This window comes from Alligator mississippiensis, chromosome 1, assembly GCF_030867095.1.
Source record: "Alligator mississippiensis isolate rAllMis1 chromosome 1, rAllMis1, whole genome shotgun sequence".
NCBI classification, from domain to species: domain Eukaryota; kingdom Metazoa; phylum Chordata; order Crocodylia; family Alligatoridae; genus Alligator; species Alligator mississippiensis.
In genome coordinates this window covers 449,559,133-449,565,132 of record NC_081824.1, presented here as the reverse complement: position 1 = coordinate 449,565,132, position 6,000 = coordinate 449,559,133, and positions in this window count along the sequence as shown.

Sequence of the window (6,000 nt, the reverse complement as noted above, 5' to 3'; positions counted from 1 at the left end):
CCGTCTCCAACCTTTCTTCTGATACTTGTGGGAGAAGAAAGCTTGTTGGAACAAGTTCAATCCCCAATGCCATTTCTAACACATCCCCCCCCCATCTTGTTCTTCCTCCCCCTCTGTCTCCATTTCCCCCATGCTCCCCTCCATAACACTCAGCACATCTTCCCCCCTTTTTGCGTACCCTTCTCCTCCCTTTCTTCTTGTGGTCTCACTTTCTTCACATAGGAAAAGTGGCACTTTTTCTGTATGTGCCCCTCTTCCCCACCTGCCCCACAAGTGACTTTCCTCATGCTCACAGCCCCTGCTCTGCTTCTTTTCCCCGCAGCGAAGATAAATCGTGTGCTGGGAAAAAGATGCTATATGCCTTGCCCTGCCCTCCCCTCGCACATTTGCTACAAACCTTCAGCTGCCCAAAGTAATGTAAATAACCCCTTTGCCGACCTATTTGGATTGCAGAGGGCTGGGGGGCAGGGGCTGCGGGTGGGAATGGAGAGGTGCTGGGCGGGAGGCCCCACTGGTGTCTGGGCTGTTGGGACACGCTCAGGACAACACCGCCTGGCCGTGGGTGGGGCTGTGGGGCCCGGGGCCAAGCGCAGAACAGTGTGGTGGGGCTGGGGGGCAGTGGGGGAGCCGTGTCCCCTGTGGGTGCTGTGGGGGAGGGGAGTCGGTGCTGTGGGGACAGTAGAGGCACCTAAGGGCAGGGACCTCGGCCGCCATCTGCCTGCCATGAACCCGTGCTGGTTTCCCCTCAGCATAATTTGTCCTGCCGGGCTCTCGCATATGTGAGCCTTGATAATTTTGTCAAAGACTTTGCCAAGGATGGAGGTGAGACTGACTGGCCTATAGTTGCCCAGGTCCTCCTTCCTCCCCTTCTTGAAAATGGGGACCACATTGGCCCTTTTCCAGTCCTCCGGGACTTGGCCCGTGCGCCACGAGCGTTCAAATATTCCCGCCAGTGGCTCTGCAATGATGTCGGCCAGTGCCTTCAGCGCCCTCGGATGGATCTCATCCGGGCCTGCTGACTTAAAGGCATCCAGTTGTTCCAAGTGACTCTGCACCATCTCAGGGTCTACGCATGGCAGTCTGGCGCCTTGCTGCTGCCTCTCTACAACCCCAGTGAGAGACTTGTCCTGCCCCTCGCTTAGGAACACTGAGGCAAAGAACTCGTTGAGGAGTTCAGCCTTGTCCCCCCTGTCCGTCACCAATTGCTTCTGCCCATTTAGCAGGGGTCCTATTCCTCCCTGGGCCTTCCTTTTACTCCCTATATATCTAAAGAAGAATGTCTTGTCCTTTACTTGGGATGCCATCCTCAGCTCCATGGTAGCTTTGGCCCATCTAACTGCCTCCCTACAAGCACGAGCAGAGGAGGTATATTTGTCTTTGGTGATCTCTCCCTGTTTCCACTTTTTATGTGCTCCCCTTTTGGCCCTTAGGCTGCCCTGGATTTCTGCGGTCAGCCAAGGAAGCCTCCTGGCCCCTTTCCCTCTTTTACCCCGCATGGGGATTGTCTCGCTTTGTGCCCAAAGGATCGTTTCCTCAAGGCACAGCCACACGTCTTGGGCTCCCATCATTTCAAAACTACTCTGCAGTGCGTCCTTGACTAATTGCCTGAGTTCACTTAAATCAGCTTTCCTAAAGTCTAGTACTTTCACCCTACTAGTTACCTTACCCACTCGACGTCTTATGGTGAATTCTGTTATTAGGTGATCACTGTCCCCCAGATGGCTACCGATCTGTAGGTCCCCTACCATGTCATCCCCCGTTGCCAATACCAGATCCAGTATGGCATTCCCCCTAGTGGGACCATGTACCTCCTGTGTCAGGTGGAGGTCCTGTACACAGGTTAGAAACCTGTGTGAGTGGTGGGACTCCAGACACTTCATAGATGAGAAAGGGACATGATGTGGTGGGGACAGAAGAAAGGGAAGGTGACGATTTTACTCATTCCAAACTAGGTCTTACTTTGTAAAGCTGTATTCCTGCTGGGAGTCCCTTCCCTACTCAACCTTGAGTATATCTATATCTGTATCTGTAGCTATATCTATATCCTCCGTAATGGTCCAAAGAATTTTGGAGAAAACTCGAATTGGAAATCGCTGGGTATTTGTTTCTCTGAAGAGTCTCACAAGTAGGCTGCTCGTTCTCCATGCCCACTTTCTGCTGGACTTGTTTCCCCAGTACCAAGTGTTATCTGTGACAAATCTGATTAGGAACAAATTGTAAAAACGGTTCTCTATTTTCTTCATTTCCTACTACAGTTTTCTGAGCAGCGGGTTGGGGTCCTGATGCCAGAGTCATTCAAGAGCTAACTGTCTGCTTTCCTAGCAATTATTTTCACTTTCCCGAGGGATATCTGAATACCTGACGGCTGCTTGAGCATCCCAGGGCCAGGCACGTAGAAAAACACCAGCTAATTCGTAATGTTATCATAATTTCAGTAAAATATTAATAAATGTTGAATCGAAGAAGCATTCTGCCTTTTGAAAAGACATCTTGTTCAGGAGGGTACAACTGTTTAAAAAGATGACCTTTACCAGGACTTTTTAACTAATAAATATTTAATTGTCTTAAATAATAGGAACATAAACGTTTTAACTATATACATTTTGTCATCTCAGGAATGGAGGTTGTACAGCCATTCTGCAGACACTGTCCGGGTGCACGTCCGTGCTGTTGCCATGTTTAGACGAAAACTGGAACTGACACAGGCTGGGGGCTAAAAACCTGATCCTGCCAAACCTTCCCAGACCCCAGAAATCCCCTGCACATCCTGCATCCCCATAAACCCTCCCATGGATTGTGCTTAGCCCGCATCCTCCCACAAATTGTGCCAACCCATTCCCCACCCAACCCCCCATGGATTGCACCTGCCCCCCCACCGCCACCCCCCTGCAGACACCCTCTGCCCCCCGCCCCTCTGCCGATGCCCCCCTATCTAGGGTTACCGGGGGGAGCAGGGAGCTGTGGGTTGGGAATGAGGAGCACCAGCGGGGCTGGAGGGTGGGAAAGGGGCTGTGGGTTGGAAGTGGGGGGCACGGGCAGGGCTGGGGGAGTTCAGGAGTGAGGGATGCTGGGAGGGCTGGGAGGGAGCAGGGAGCTGGACACCTGAGATGGAGCAGGCATTTTTCAGTTAAAAATGCTCTATGCACCCAGCCAGGGGTGTACACCGGACTTCAACAAGCCATTTATATGGCAGACGGATACCTCCAACGTGGCGTTAGGTGCGGTGCTGTCCCAGACACAGGAGGTGGGGGAACATCCAGTGGCCTACATTAGTCAAATTTGTTCTTGGGTCTGCTTCCCGGGGGAGACACGTGGGTTCATGCCCATTGTGTTCCTGGGAGCCAAAGACCCAGACCTCCCAGTGAAGAGCCAGGAGGTAGGAGCTGGGCTGAGAGAGAGGGTGAGTGAGCACAGGGGAGCTTGTAGGGGGCTGAGGAAGTGTGAGCATGTGTGCGAGATTGTGTGTGCATGTGTGCGTGTGGGGCCGTGCCGGGCAGGACATGTCGGCTGAGTGGAGCCCGGGAGGGAAACCCCCCCGCCCAGGTCCCTCCTTAGCTGAGCCCCCCGGGAGCCCTGCGAACAGAGCGCACAAGCAGGCGCAGCCCAACTAGGGAGCAGCGGTTTGCACGGGAGTTCGTGCAGAGGGGCGCGCAGAAGGCGCCCAGAGGGCTGGTCCGAGCAAGCGGCCTGAGCCCAGAGGCCTGAAGAGCAGCTGCTGAGACCAGGTAAGTATGAGACGTAGCTCACAGCCGTGGCAGTGACTCGCCGTGCCCGTCAGCTTCAGCTTCCCCGCACAGAGACCCCACACAGACAGAGTGTGCAGCCCTGGCCCTGGACTACAGGGGCTGCCTGGGGTGGCAGCGGCTGCTGACCCCGAGCACAGGTGCTCCCCCACGTGTGGGATGTGCTCCTTGGTGGAGCCCCTGGAGCGCCGAGTGCGGGAGCCTGAGCAGGAGCTACGCCAGCTACGCACATCAGGGCCCATGAAGGCTACACTGACAACTACCGCTGGGCCCTACTCCAGGGAAACGGCGCAGAGAGGAAGGATGTGCAGGAGAAGGGGGAGGAGGTGGCCACAGAGAAGACTGGCAACAAAGACCCCCTGCAGCCACCTGGAAAACAGTTGTCTCCAGGTCCAGAGCATGCAGAGCTGGGGCCACTCCTCCCCGGCACGGCACATCAGCTAGGTCCCCGCACTATGCAGGAGGAGACTCCCACAGAGACGCCAGAGGAGGAGATAAGTGTTCAGGAAGTAAGCATTCCCACCCCGAGGAGGACACACCGGGTGGGGATGGGGACTCTCTCCTGAGGGGCACGGAAAGACCTATCTGCCATCTGGACCACTTATCCCGAGAGGTCTGCTGTCTCCCTGCTGCCCGCATCCAAGATGTTGTGGAGAGGATCCCCAGGCTTGTCCATCCCTCTGACTATTGTCAGACTATGTTCTCTTCTGTGCTCCCTGTTGCAGCCTCCTCTCATCCAGGGCACAGATCTGGGAGGGCTACTGGGCTGTGCTGGACTCCTAAGAGATCATGTTCGCACTTGAGCCCGGCCTCTTCAGCTTCATGATCGCGCTGGCGCTGGGCCTCCTTGTGCTGGTACTGGGCCTCCTTGTCCACCATCTGCATCTGCCTCAGCTCCAGGTCATGCTTGAGGTTGTGCTCCTCAACTTCCAGCTGCAGCTGGTATTTGCACAAGTCCCACTCAGAGGATGGCCCCTCAGGGTCTGGATGGACTCAAGGAGGTGATCTTGCAGCCTGGTCATCATTGCACAGGATCTTAATCAGGTCTTCTTTCTTCTGCTCCTCCTTCTCTCTTTCATCACCACTTTCAAGTTGACCACAGTCATGTGGTCATACTCGTCAGTCACCCCAGCTATCTACACTGTCCGCTTGACCAAGTGCCAAATGAGAGATTGTTTGCTCAAGGGTTTCCAGTGACTCTGTTCCCTTCCCCAAATGATGCCTTCAAGACAGCAGGTTGTCAGAACCCACCACTACCATCACACGTGGTGGGCCAGTAGAGGGTGCTCCTGCATTGAGCCATGTGTCTCACTGCGCCCAACCACCTTCCAGGCTCCAAGTGCTTCTCTGGGGGTAATGAAGCCACCAACCATGATCTGGTCTGATCTTGGCACTATGCCCCATGGGCAACACAGGCCTAGTAGTCCTTGATGGTATTTGATCCACTGCAAGAACTTGGGGTGCTTCTCTGTCTGAAGCAGAAATAGTGGTTTCCCTTACTCAGCCGAACCAAGGGGATCCCAAGGCATAATCTACACCCTCTCCCAATGAGTCTCCCTTGCTAGGTACACAGGAGAAATGTATTGGTTACAAGAAGTAGGTTAGGAATATGGCACAGGATAGAGCAATATCAGAGAAGTCCCTTTGTGCAAATGGTGGCATGGTAGCCTTTGATCACACATGTGAGTAAATGCTGGCTATCTATTTAGCTAGTGAGGCTGTGCAAAATTTTGCCAGCTGTTTCATTTCAAAGTTGTTTAAAAATGTTTCAAGCTCAAAACAGTGAAATTGAAACACAACTAAAGGAGTCAAAATGAACTAAGGGCACTTGTAACATTTCAAAAGCTTGAACCGGTTTTGAATTTTGAAACAGGGCTTACTTGGCCTCAGCGCTGGTCTCCGACAGCAGCAGCAGCCTCATCTTATCCCGCTCACAGATCTAGGGGTTTGCATACCTGGGAGGAGTCTGGCACAGCCCAGCAGCCCTGCCAGGGGTGTGAGCGCCCAGATCAGTGTATCAGATGAGGGGAGGCTGCAGCTGCTGCCTGGAACAGGAGGCAGCAGCAGTTCTCTCTGGTGCCGGGTACACTCCATGCCCAGCAGAAATCCAGGGGCTTGCACCCCGGGAGGACTGCTGGCCTGTGCCACACTACTCTTGGGGGACCAAGCTCCCGTATGTGTGCTGGATGAGGGGAGGCTGCAGCTGCTGCCTGGGACAGGCAGCAGCAGCATTTATCTCCAATGCTGGGTGCAGCCT